Below are 13,378 nucleotides of genomic sequence, written 5' to 3'. Positions count from 1 at the left end.
GATGTGGTGCTTAAAAGTGCTTGAAAGTGTAACTGTATTTCATTCACCACAAATAACTATCTGATTGAATAGTTTTCCTATCAGATAGAGAAATAAAATGAGTCGCAAAATGTAAAAGCAAAATTTCCCCGCCTGGGCTGCCTCTGTCTGTTTCAATATGTGACCCCGCCCCTCCCTCGGACAGTCGGGGATGAGTGCGCTAACATACCTGTAGGTTGCTGTTTTAATGTGTGTTTGATGGAAAAATGTACCATGTCGACCAATCAAAAAATGATATGGCAACATGTGGCATTTGGCTGTTTGGGAAGAGGGGGAAGTTTTAGGAGTGACCGGCAAGAGAAAGCGAGTGAGCGAAAGAGAGACAGAGTTTTGATACGTGAGAGATTTGTGACGTTTAACGTGTTTGGATCTCAAGTTAGTGTGTTGTCTTGTGTAGTTAGTGTGTAGTGTAGTCCTTGTTTTGTTTTGTGTGTCAGTTCTACTAGTGAATGTAACAGTTGCTGCAAAAAAGCCACCAAAGGCACATTGCAGTGTAAACGCTGAGTGACACACCTGCTGTCAGACCTGCAGGATTGATCCCTGTGCTGTTCTCCTCTGTCTTATAGTGGACACAAACTATTTTTTGGAGTTGCATAAATAATTTGTGTGCCTTCTTATTTGATGCAGAACACCCGATTGTTCTGTAAATAGTTTGAAATAGTGATATAAAAATCATCTGAGCCTTGGCTGCATTTTTAGGTAAATAGTACCACATAACTTTGTTGTTTGCAAAACTTGTGCACATTTTTTTTTTTTTTAAATGTACAATTTCTATTTGCATTTCAAGTTATGAAAATGATTCATTAAACATGCTTGTGGTTTTTACAGTCAAAAATATCACTTTCTACTCGTATTTTAAATTTTGTCTGAATTTAGATAAATTGTGCTGATACAGTCTTTCAAAATGAGAAAATAACAGATTAAAAACTGTTTATCTTGCCAAAGGTGAAATGTAGAGGCCAAATCAAAAGTAGTCAAAAACGGCCAATTGGGTTAAAGGCTAAAAGCAAAGTTGTCACCAAGTACTGTTTATATTTGTGTGTATTGCTGCAGCTTTTTTGAGTATGAACTTGGTGCCTTTGGGTGACATAATGTTAATATGAGGGATCGATCCATATGGTTACAAAAAATAGCCACTTGTTTCTGTGCTACCAAAGTTCCCCGGCTTTCATTCAAAATGTGTTTATCGTCAGCACCTACACATTAAACTACTTAAACATTATGAATGCCTTCAAGCTCACACTGAGGCCTGTGGGACACTATCAGCCACTGAGACAGTAGACACATTTATGTGTATTTGTATATGAATATTTCATACTTTAAGGCTGCCTGTTTATTTAAGGGAGATGAACAAAATGCATTGGAATTGTACATAATAATATCACAGATGATAAATTCAATAGAGTTTAAGTAGATGCTTGTGCATTCTTAAAGTCTTATATGTTGAATTGATCTATGTGATCTGTTCAAAGCCTCTCCCAGTCAGTGCTGTTCTCCATGCCTTTCTGACTGTACGTGATGTTATTAGCACAAACACTTTAAAGGTGATCATTTAGGACTTCAGAAATAATACAGACAGCAATGTAGTTAGCAATAAAACAGTTATTTTATTGGGAATTAACTTAAAATACAAACAAACAACAAACAAACATCTCCTATTTCTTGTCACACAGGAAAGAAGCATCAATATCTGACGAGAAGACTTATTTATTTCTTTTTTGGGGGGTTTTTTCAACAGGAGAAGAATATATCTAACAAGTTGATTTGTTCACATTTTCACATCTTAATTTTTAAGTGAAATGTGCATTTTGAGTTTATACACTATGTATATAAGGCAACCGTTTCCTTTTGCAGTATTTTTGTGTGGTGTGTATTTCTGTCTTAAAAAAGGGGGAACAAAGTGTTTAAGTTCACCTAGGATGATTTGTTTTAATTTTCACATGGTCTTACTGAGGTGATGCGAATTGAAACATGCATTGTCTTTTTTTTTTTGTGGGGGCTGGGGGGGGGGGGGGGGGGGGGGGGGCTGGAAAAGCTTGAAAAGGGACCTTGAAAGTGCTTAAAAAGTGCTTGAATTTGACCCTCAAAAAGGCGTATGAACCCTGCATGTTGTACTGACAAAATTCTTTCACCGTGAGTGCCAGCAATGTCCGGTCTAAAGAATTCTCAGTTTTCATGACTGTGGAGTTTATTATATGGATGTGGTGACAGTGTAAAGACAGATTGTACCTCTGATCTTCAGACGAATTTTAACATTGGACTCTATGGAAGAGTTGCAGGGAGGAGACTGTGCATTGGTGGCATTTATGAAAGAACCATAACATCTATTACAATAATAATAACACTGGATGAAAGAGGACAATGATGGCTAAGTTGAACAGTATTGAAGGAGATAGCGACCAGAAAACGTATTGAAGATGAAAAGTAGAAGAACAATATTGTGGCTGCTTAATCAGCATCCACACTAATTATTGAAGGTCTGTGTAAAGACATCATCTGATCCATAGATGGAGACATATCACGCACAATTCTGGGACCCTGTTCAGTCTGTTTTTCCTACTCTTCTCTTACAAGAAGGATGCAAGGGAGAAAAAAACGGAAGTACAAGGGTCAGAGAGGTGATCTAATTAATGTAATTGAAATACTAGAACACTGTAAATGCTGACTTTAAGAAAGGATACAATTTTATGATGTAATTTAGCTACATAGCTACTATCTAATAAAATGTAAAAATAATGTAAATTTAATGGAATCAGGTTAAAAGAATTGTGCTTGGTTGATATACATTCAGTTTACACCAAACATGTTGTCATTGATGATTATTACTTTGAATAAAGAAACCGTTGATTTTATATGTTTCAGGTGAAGTTTACTCAAAATTTTGGTATAATGAAGAAACTTTTTTGTGTGGTGTCATTAAAAATGGGCCAGTTGCTCATTCATAATGCTGTAAAATAAGTCTTTTGTTTTCTAACCAAGTATTCCTTAAGAAAACAGGGGTTACTGCAGGACTTGAGGCGACTATTGCTGTGATTAAAAATAGAAGTAAGGTGACAGGTTACAGGAGTAAGAAAGAGGAAGAGAGAATAAGTTATGAAATCATAAACAGTTTTGTTATGTTTGTTTTACTCTTTATGGGGAAGTTGAGAAGTCTTATTCGGAAGTAACAACTCTCTGTATGACTGCAAACGGTAGCTTTCTCTGAAAAGCTTTGACAGTTATTTTCTTGATTTGCTGATAATTAAAAAATAAAAAAATGTTCACAAAAACAAGTGCAGTGTGACAAAGAATTGTATGTTTTATCTAACAAAAATCAAGAAAACTACTGATAATCTGTTTTAAAAAGCAAAACAAAAGAAAAACATAGCAAGTCTGACATTTGTGATATAAAATCATAAATAATCAAAATCATGTTTATTGGTTAATGAGATAAAAAAAAATATTTATATAAAACATAAGTAATTCAATTCTAAGTCTTAACTGACAGATAAGAGTTCACAGTATTTTGTCTGGCCATTATTGGAAGTGCCAGGATATTCCTGAACAAATTTCCTTAGAGAGTGCTCAGGCGTTACTTTATTATTTTTCCGTAATCATGGATGGCAAGTAAAACAGCTTCCAGGATAACAGGCTAAGGGAAAGGGCAGCACAGGGAACAAAACACACTTTGGGTGTGATTTCAATGTCACTTCCTTTGCTGAAAACAGAGGTCTTGCAATAGCCTACTATGCACCATCAAGGACTGACAACTTGTTTGAGTTGTGTTCATAGTCATGATGTGGGTCCCCTGGACAGCGGACTCAGTACACTCTCAGGATCCCAGCTGTAGGCTTGATAGAGGACTCAACAATACAATAAGGTGGGATAAACACCAAACAGATGTTACTAGCCTCCACCTTCCACCCTATTACCCCCACAGCTATTGAAGGACAAGCTAGGCTTTTTAGATCTCTCTTGCATTTCAAAGGGGAGGTCAGGGTTTAGGCTCAGAGGTCAGCAGAATAGTTGCTTTGCTGAAGTGTTGCTGTTTGAAACTTCGTGAAGGCACACCCAGGCCTGATTACTGTCAGATCTGTTCGATCAAAAAAATTACTTAAATAGAACCTGTGTGACAAAGTGGAGTAGGCTAAAAGATCTTAAATAGCTGCAAATCACGACACAAGCAAAAAGAAACACCTGACAAACAAAGTAATTGACATCTATCAGTCTGGGTTACAGAGCCATGTATAAGGCTTTGGAACTCTAGTGAATCACAGTGAGAGCCATTATCCACTAACAAAGAAAACTTGGACCAGTGGTGAACATTCAAAGGAGTCGCCAGCCTACCAAAATTACTCCAAGAGTGCATCAACAACTCACCGCAGAGGTCACAAATGAACCCGGAACAACATCTAAAGATCATCTAAAGAAATCCCATGGGAGGGTTTCCAGGAGAAAAGAACTTTTTGGAAGGTTTGAGTCTGGTGTAAAACTAATACAGCATTTCATAAAAAGAACATCATACCAACAATCATACATGATGGTGGTAGTGTGATGGTCTGGGGCTGCTTTGCTGCTTCGGGACCTTGATAATTTGCTGTAACTGATGGAACTATGAATTCTGCTCTCTACCAGGAAATAATGAAATATAATATCGAGCCATCAGTATGTGCAGCAGGACGATGACCTGAAATACACCTGCAAGTCCACCTCTGAATGGTTGGAGTGGCCCTGTCAAAGTCCAGACTTAAATCTGGCTGAGATCCTTTGGCCTTTTGACCTTAAACAGGCTATTCATGCTCGGAAACCCCCCGGGGTGACTGAATTAAAACAACTCTGCAAAGAAGAGTGGACCAATGAGCCAGTGTTATGAAAGACTCCTTATCTTCTGGTTATCACAAACACTTGATTGCAGTTCGTGCCAAGAGTGGCACAACCAGTTACAAGTTAAATAAAATAAACACTAAAAAAACTACATTTTGCATTTACTCTGGTTATTTTTGTGTGATTGATTCTTTTTTGTTGAAATCTGGTGCTTTGACATTCTTGTTTACAAAAATGATCGTACCAATAAAGCATATTTGAATTTTAATAGACCCATTAAGCAAAAAACCAAAAAAAAATGCAACTAATGCTTGATTAAAGTATACAACACCTGCAGGCTCTCACAGAGCAGTGCTGCTGTTAGGTAACATTTTTCAATCTAAGATGTGACTTTAGTGAATGTCTTACATCAAAATGTCTTTGGCCTCTTTAACATCTATTTCACTGCATGTTAATGTGTGGTTTTTGACAGGTTTGGAAGACTTTCTGTCTTTATGCTTCCAATAATGCACTTACTAAACAGAGAGTGTGTGTGGGTTTGAACTAGTTAATATTTAATGGCCCTGGTCATCAGTATGCCCGTCCGGTCTTGTTTTTTGCTTTCTCCACAGGATCATTGAGTTACCCTGCAGCCTTGGCCTTAAGATGAGGAGCTGAATTCCTCAGTCTGTATTTCCTAACACAGGATAGGTCAGTAATCAGCTCAAACCATTTTCTCTCTGAAATCTTACCACATAGACACACATAAACACCGAGCACTTAACAACCATAGGGAGTATGGTTGTTGTTACACTGCTTTTTGGTCACATGTGAAGTCTTTAAGAAGATAAAACTGATTAATTGGCTCCCGGAGGAGGATTTTTATTTATGTATTCACTTGCGCTCAGCTTTGGCCCTTCCTGCGCCATTCTTCCAGTTTTTTTCCCCCGCCACTCGGTTTCCCTAGCAACCAGGGCTCCAATCGCCCGGCCAGCTGCAGATTAGTTCAGCAGTGGGGGGTTTAGGTGGTGGGAGGAGTTGTGGTGGTGGTGGGGGTGATGATGGAAAATGAAGAAGGAGGAGAGAGAGCGAGAGGAGGAAGGAAGAAGGGGAGGGGTGGCTCGAGGGAAGGAGGGGTGGGAAAAGTTTGAGAAGGGGCAAGAGAGAGCGAGAGAGCGAGTTAGTGTCACTAAGAGATAGGGAGTCTCTGAGTGTGCGTTTAAGAGCTAGAACGCAGAAGGAGCCGTAAAGGTTTTAGTTCGCAGGCAGAAGACTGAAGAACAGAGGAGGAGGAGGCATATCCCTGACTTTGTGACTTTTTCAGAGTGTTTTTTGTATCCTGCACCCAGTGTCTTTTCTGTGTGTGTATACGTGGGAGGCACTGACAAGGGCAATGCAAAGTGAGAGGCAGGGGTAAGGTTGCTCAAACTTCAGGAAGCGAGAGAGAGAGGAAGAAAGGCAAACTACTCTGATGCAAAGGAAGCATGCAAGTGGATGCTGTCTTCTGTGGGGTCAGGATTCGCAAAATGAGAAACTGCCCCAGGAGCACTTCACCAGGGCTCACCCAGCTCAGAAAGGTAAGATTTCACTTCTCACGTGTTTCTGTACATTAGAGCTTTACTGAACTAAGTGAAAACCTTTTTTTCTTGGGAAGGTACTGTGTGTGTGTGTGTGTGTGTGTGTGTGAGGGGGGGGGGGTCATTAGTATGTGCAAATGATTTAAAGTCATCTCTGTGCGTCGTCCTCACATATAAAGCTTGTTTGCGTAAAGAACGCGCGTCCATGCTTCTTTAATGCAATATGTACGACATAAGTTAGGGTATGGTTTCCTCTGAATTTTTATGAGTCACAGGTCATCCCGAACTGCTTTGGCTGCAGTTAAGGTATCATGAGTGTTGCTCGAGTAGTGGGTCAAAAAACATCTGAATCAAGTCCACGGATCTCAGCTCTCTGGACCTCCGTGAGCTGTTTGCGCGCATGCGTGCTCAACGGTTGTCAGCTCTCAGCGTTTATTAAATGAAAACAGCGTGTGGGTAGATGGTCTGGTGACAATTTGGATAATGGTCAAAGTGTGTGCTGCATTCCAAACTTGGCTTGTCAAGGGAGAGAGAGACCGAAAAGAGAGGATAAGCGAGATGAGCATTCTTCGCGGTGAACAAAGGCACCTCTTCATGTATTGCTTGTATTGTTGTGAGGGGGCAAGCTGGGGTGGAAAACTCAGGTAGTTCCAGAAAAAAGTCAGCTTACCAGTATCTGGAAATGATCTGTATGCACGAGTGTGCATTAGTGAGACTGTGGAGCTGGGATAAAATGTCACGACACCTGAGAGCCTGCAGTTCATATGCTATAATATACTGTATGTGCTGTAGTCATTAAACAGAGGTCCACAACAGTACTTTTTTCTTTTCTACTTTTCAGATTTTCCAATTTAGCAAACTTTTATGTTTGGACTCTGGTTCACAGGACAGTGTGGATTTTGTAGATATCCACATCAATAGCTGTTAACTATCTCTTTAAATATATAGACAAGTTGCACAGTAACCATGGAGAAACAGAAACCAACCATTCATCCAGAAAGGATGAATGAATGAAAATATAGCGCATCACAATGTTGGCTACGCTGCAAAGTGAATATAGGGCATAGCTGTAAAATTAAAATAGTATTTACTACTACAAAGTCACCACCTACATATAAAGAGGTCACCGTGGTGAATTATTGTTAAACTATAACTTACTGTAATATGTTGATATGTTCCAGGAGATAATAAAAAAGCACCATGATGTTAAATTCACTGTAAATAAACACAGTCTTGTTTATCTTCCTTCTCAGAATGTGGCCTAAAGGCTGAGCAAAATTTTTTTTATTTGTTTGGAAATATTCCGAAACTTGCTGGAGAAACTTCATCTTTCCATCATTGTTGTACTGATGATATGTGGTATTGCCAAGAAAGTGGAACGCTAGCCGTAACTTCTCCTCTCTGTGTCCTTCAGTGAATATGGTTGCTTTTTGTGTTGAAAGGCAGTTGAAGTAGAAATGCCCATATAAGGCAGTCATATTTGTCTGTGCTTTGAACCTATGTAGTCTAAAGATGCAGCTACCAACCATACGTGGTAGCATTAGCTCATAACTTTGCGCTTCACCTTCTTATCTAAACGTGAATACTTCTGTCTCATAAAAACAACACGTTCTATGGGGTGCACACGCAGTATGAAAAACATTGCTCTGCTATGCCACTAGTGGTCAAAGAGCCAATAATACTCCTTTAAGTTTGATACTTTCTGTTTCAAAGCAGATTGTAAAACAGAAGGCTCATCTGCCATGTCCTGTAAGCAAAAGATGGCTATCACTCAGCCAATATAATCCATCCCAGTGGATTCCTCAAGTCTCCTCGAGTATTTCAGTCTGTTGGGTGATCATTAAACCCAAGAACAAAATCCTTGGAACATGCAGCACTGGAATATTTATATTTCTGACTGAGGCGCAGCCAATTTTTTTTTTCTGTACTTTAGGTTCATGTTGGGGTAGATGAACAGCTTCAGCAGGTCGGCGGGAGTTTTACTGAGCACAAATCAGCATTCCTCCACTCCATCTCCTGTTTCTGTCTGTTGTTGTGTTCTGTTTACTTAAATGGGTAAGGCTGGGACGTTTATTGAATTGAGAATGGCTGACTCCCCCGGCGTTTCAGAGAGACGGTTTATAGAGCTGGAGATAAAGACACAGGGACCGTCTGTCTGCTAGTCAGCAAACTTATAATAAGTGAGCTGCAGTCTTTTCCTGTGAACACATTGTGTCTATCTCTGTGTTTGTGTCTGGTAGTAGTGTTACTATCATACACACACTGGCCTGGCAGATTGGATATTTGCATTCTGAGTTAGGATCGGAGGCTAATTGCCTCCATGGCTGCGGTGTAAGACAATATGCACTGTAGAGGAAAAGTCAGCACTTGTGACTTTGCATTCATCACACAGGATATCTACCCTCCCTATTTTTCAGTCACGCCCCCTCCTCTGCTACTCATTTTTGCTCTCAGCCATTTGCTCCACTTTTCCCTGTTTGACTTTTCACACCAAAATCCTGACACACTCATATCCATGGTATTTTCACTCAGCGTCCATCTATGCGTTCCCTCATGAGAAACACACTTAGACACATCAACACATGCAAAGCACAAGGACTTAAATCTACTCACTGTTGGCTTTGAGAATGTTTCATCAGTATGCATTCATTGTGTGTGTGTGTGTGTGTGTGTGTGTGTGTTGGGGTGGGGGTGGGGGGTCCTGAATGCTGAAACACCAGATGTTTAGTATTGTGACAAATTGGTCATCTTTCATGGCTTGATTTTTTTTTTTTTTTTTACTTGGATGCATACCGAAGTGGAGAAATCAGTCTTGATTCATTGGAATGACTCACTAGAGTACGAGTTCATCCAGGAAAGCAGCGTTTAGCTCCGTGCTGACGCAAAGGTCTCTATTTTGCAAGAAAGTTAACTGTTACGGGCCTGTTTTTATGCGGACCCACACTTTTCATGGATCAGTTTTGCAAGTGTATCAGATAGCTGTGCACACATGAAGCCCGTGCACATATCTGTGTACTGCAGTTTCACTGTATTGTGTGCATATTTTTGCAGTGTTTCTGTGTGTGTGTGTGTGTCCGTGACATCTGTCTCCTCTATTGTTCTCAACTCCAAAAAGTGACAGCAGGCCTTTAGGAGGTTACGGCCCATCCACCCCTCCTCTTATAGGCGCTCTGCTCTTGACAGGCGCTCCGCAGGGTGGCGTGGAACTTAAAGACCCCCCCAGGCCAATCTCCTACAGCCGCCATTGTTACCACAGTGACATACCCTGAAAGAACAAGCGATGGTCAAAGAATTCCTCTGGTTTCCAAGTTGTGGGGCCGGTGGGCATTTATCTGTGATGTTGTTAGATGGCCATGGGTTTAATCATAGTAAAAAAAACCAACAACCTTTGATACCTCCTCTCTCTCTCTCTCTCACACACACACACACACACACACACACACACACACACACACACACACACACACACACACACACACAGATGGAAGAATAATTCGTACCATCTTAGAGACCTGGAATCCTGTGTCAACTCACATAAATGCATATATTTATGCATGGATAATGCATACCATCACACTGGATACTGGAGTCATTTATTCAGTTGGCAGCTGGTCATATAGCTTTCAAGTTCACCCGTAACCTTGACACAAACTCACACAAATACCCCCCCCCCAAAGCCTCTCGCATGCAAGCTGTCGCTCTGTCTGGCATCTTCCCTCTCTTTCAATGTCTGACTTATATTAAAAAGAGCTCTGACCACAGCCAGAGGGAAAATGGTTGCTGTGACACTAATTGGAACGTTTAACAGGACATGGCAGGCCGAATTTCTGTCCTGCTGCGCTGTTTACATAGACAGCAGTACAGAATGTGAATCTCTAGCAGAGAGATGGGCATAGACAGAGGCAGCTGCAGTTGGATGGCAGGTTGTTAGATGTGTCCTTGGAAAATCATCACGGGAAAACCAGTGCTGACAACCACCATCCAAAGCCAAAGTGCCAGCCCCGTGTGGCTTTGTAGCCTGTGCCCGTTGGCGGCGTGTGGCATAAACCCGAACACACACATGCACGCACATGCGCACACACACCACAAAAAACACATGCAGAAAAACAGGCGCAGACAGATTCAAACAAAGACATGGAAATACAGCGAGAACGTTTACGGCCTCACTAGTACAAAACCTTTCCATGCACATCTACAAACACTGTGTTTGAGAAGAAACATGCATTTACTCTTTGCTTAACATCCCCAACTTGGTGGGGGTAAAAAAAAAAAAGCGTACTTGTAGGCGGAGAAGGCTGCAGTCTGGAAAGGAATGTGTCCATCTGGGTTCAAAGTGTAATTATAATGTGGCTGTACACCTCATTGATTTGGGCTCAGGTTGCCTTGTTATGATGGGCATTCCAAGCAAAGTGGGAAAAGGTTAGTGCACAGTTTGAATCTCTTCTCTTCTCTTCTCTTCTCTTCTCTTCTCTTCTCTTCTCTTCTCTTCTCTAAATTTACAGGTTGTTTACCTGTGAATTTAGGGATCTACTCTAAAATGACAAGTAAAACTTTATCTGGACCTGGAGCTGAAGATTTCATCAAAGTGTAACAACATAATGAGTAGATGCCCCAGACAATCCGCAGACACAGAGCAGCTTTGATCATACCAAATCACATCTAAGCACTGTCTTGTTAGATAGAGAGAAAGTAGTAGTTGTCTCTTTGTCTGTCTCCAGCTTAATTATGGTTTCCATAATGTAATTTTTCTATTTTATTGCAATACAGTTCAAAGCTGCATTGGCTGGTTTGCAGTTCTTTATAAACATCTAGTTTAGCAATATTTAACTGAAATAAACAGAATACATTTTGCATAAGTTTCTTCTTTGTAAGTTTCTCGGTGACTCTGGTATCTTACAGAAATTATAAATCAGTTAGATGAACTCCTGGAATACTAACAAAATGAAACACCTTTCTTCTTGAGGACACGACAGCGTAAATGCACGTCTTTACATCAGTTTGTGCTAAACTCTCTTCATCCACCGGCGGTCTCAGCCCAGGCTCGCAGTTGTCGGTCAAGGGGTGTGTGGAGGTCAAAAACGTCAGCTCTGACTCTGGAGTTTACACTCCGGAAGAGCACTTTCCCAAGCTCTCGCCTTTTTCAGCTCCCCCAGGGATTGGCGGCGAATTACAAAAATCTGTTTCTGTGCAGGCATGCAGAGGAGCAGGGGAGCAGGGGATGAGGGGGGTGGGAGCTCTGGTGGGAATTCTCAAGTGGAACCCTTAAAATATGAAACAGTGAAAAAAACAGGAAGGAGAAAGAGAGAGAGAGAGAGGATTTTTTGACATTGGAGCTCAACTCAGAGACTGCGGCTTGGAGGAGAAATTTGATCAGGGGCCCAGAGGATAATGTTAGTGTGCTCAAGAACCCAGGTTATTGTTGAAAGGATGTATAAGTCCACTCACTGCAGCACATTCGCTCAGGCTGAAGCTTTCTCTGAGAGGAAAGGTTTTACCATTAGGCTCAAGAAACCCACATTGTGTGTCAGCACAGTACAATATCAGATAGCCATAAATGCTGCTTACTGTTGGATGTGTTTTCCCCACATGAATTATGGCGTATAAAGTGACGCTTCCTCGCATGTCTGTAAAATCCTGGCCCGTTGGGTGCTGTTGATAGCAGAGCCAGGTCTCAGGTGTCATGCCCTGGGATTGTTTCCATCTATTCGAGGGCTTGGTAAAACATAGACATCTATGGTTGTGTGACAGCAGTAAGTGTGCGTAAGAGGCACCTCTAGCACTATGCTACTTGCGGGTGTTAAGAAATCATCCGCTGAAATTCATCACATCAAATAGAAAGTCTCATTGCCTTTTGTTTGGCAATTTTCCTGTCAAAGACCTTACTTACTATGTCAGTGATAATTTATATGAGCTGCAACTACTTCTTAGCATAGGGTGATCCCATTGTATTTGTGGGATAGGAGCTGAATGTTTTACATTTTAAAGGGGTTTGGTGACTTTTCTGTGGATAAAACTTTGAAATAAGGGAGTTACTAACAGTACTCATAGAGATTTTGAGAGTCTCATGAAGCTGAGCTATTTCATAAGTTAAAACTTTGATCTGCTGGCAGTGCTAGAAGATGGGATCAGTGACATCACATAGCCTGAATGAAGGTAGAAATGATCTTAACTGTACATCATATTTCTGTCTGGACTGAAAGCGGTGCACTGTAAAAAAGAAACAGACTATGTAAAAAAAAAAAAGAACATTGGTAATTTTCTACCAGGAGAATAGAGCCTTCTGTAAATGTTAAACAACAATGTGGTGTTAAAGCATTTCAAAAAAATTACAAAGTAAAAAAGGAAAATTTCGTCATTTTAAAATGGACAGTATACTATATTTTAGTAGATTTTTTTTCTACTGTTTCATTAGTTAAAATGAAACACCGTGGATCCACATGTTTCCATTGCTCAAGCTATGCTGCTCACTTGACTAAAACATGAAAAAAACCAAAGCAGCAGAATACAGGTGAATAAAAAAGTAACAATATTTAAAGTACTTGAAATACTTTGTTTGCAGTGGGAGAGAGCATGCTCTTGTACAAGGAAAGAGAAATAATAGCAGCTGTTTGAAGAATGAAAATAGAATCTTTAACCCTGCTTAATTTTTAACCTCTGCACACCTGGTGAGTCACTAAGTAGTTTGTGACTATCAGATGGTCTTTTTCTGACACTCCTTCCTTGAGTTTGGTGTTGAAAATGTGTTCTGTCTTTTTTCCTGTCTCTCTCACCTCACCGCCAGTCGGTTGTGGCAGATGGCTGCTTCTCCCTGAGCCTGGTCCTGTCTGAGGTTACTTCCTGTTAAAAGGGAGTTTTTCCTTCCCACTGTTGCCAAGTGCTTGCTTATAGGGGGTCATATGATTGTTGGGGTTTCCTCTCTAATATTGTAGGGCCTTTACATTGCAAAATTAAGTGGCTTGAGGCAATTGCTTTGTGATTTG

The 13,378-nt window shown here is 40.6% G+C and overlaps 1 protein-coding gene across 2 annotated transcripts in view; it reads left to right on the top strand.

Annotated features, from left to right (window-relative positions):
* The first annotated feature begins 5,960 nt into the window (after positions 1–5,960).
* si:dkey-82f1.1 (DENN domain-containing protein 2A) overlaps positions 5,961–13,378 on the top strand; it is a 35,323-nt gene continuing 27,905 nt past the window's right edge. For both annotated transcript variants that reach the window (XR_002062933.2, XM_005451034.4), the window contains exon 1: positions 5,961–6,398. The gene's annotated coding sequence lies outside the window, so the exon portion shown is untranslated. The remainder of the gene's footprint in view (positions 6,399–13,378) is intronic.

This window comes from Oreochromis niloticus, linkage group LG7 (genome assembly GCF_001858045.2).
Source record: "Oreochromis niloticus isolate F11D_XX linkage group LG7, O_niloticus_UMD_NMBU, whole genome shotgun sequence".
Taxonomy (NCBI): domain Eukaryota; kingdom Metazoa; phylum Chordata; class Actinopteri; order Cichliformes; family Cichlidae; genus Oreochromis; species Oreochromis niloticus.
This window is presented reverse-complemented; position numbering and strand designations above follow the sequence as displayed.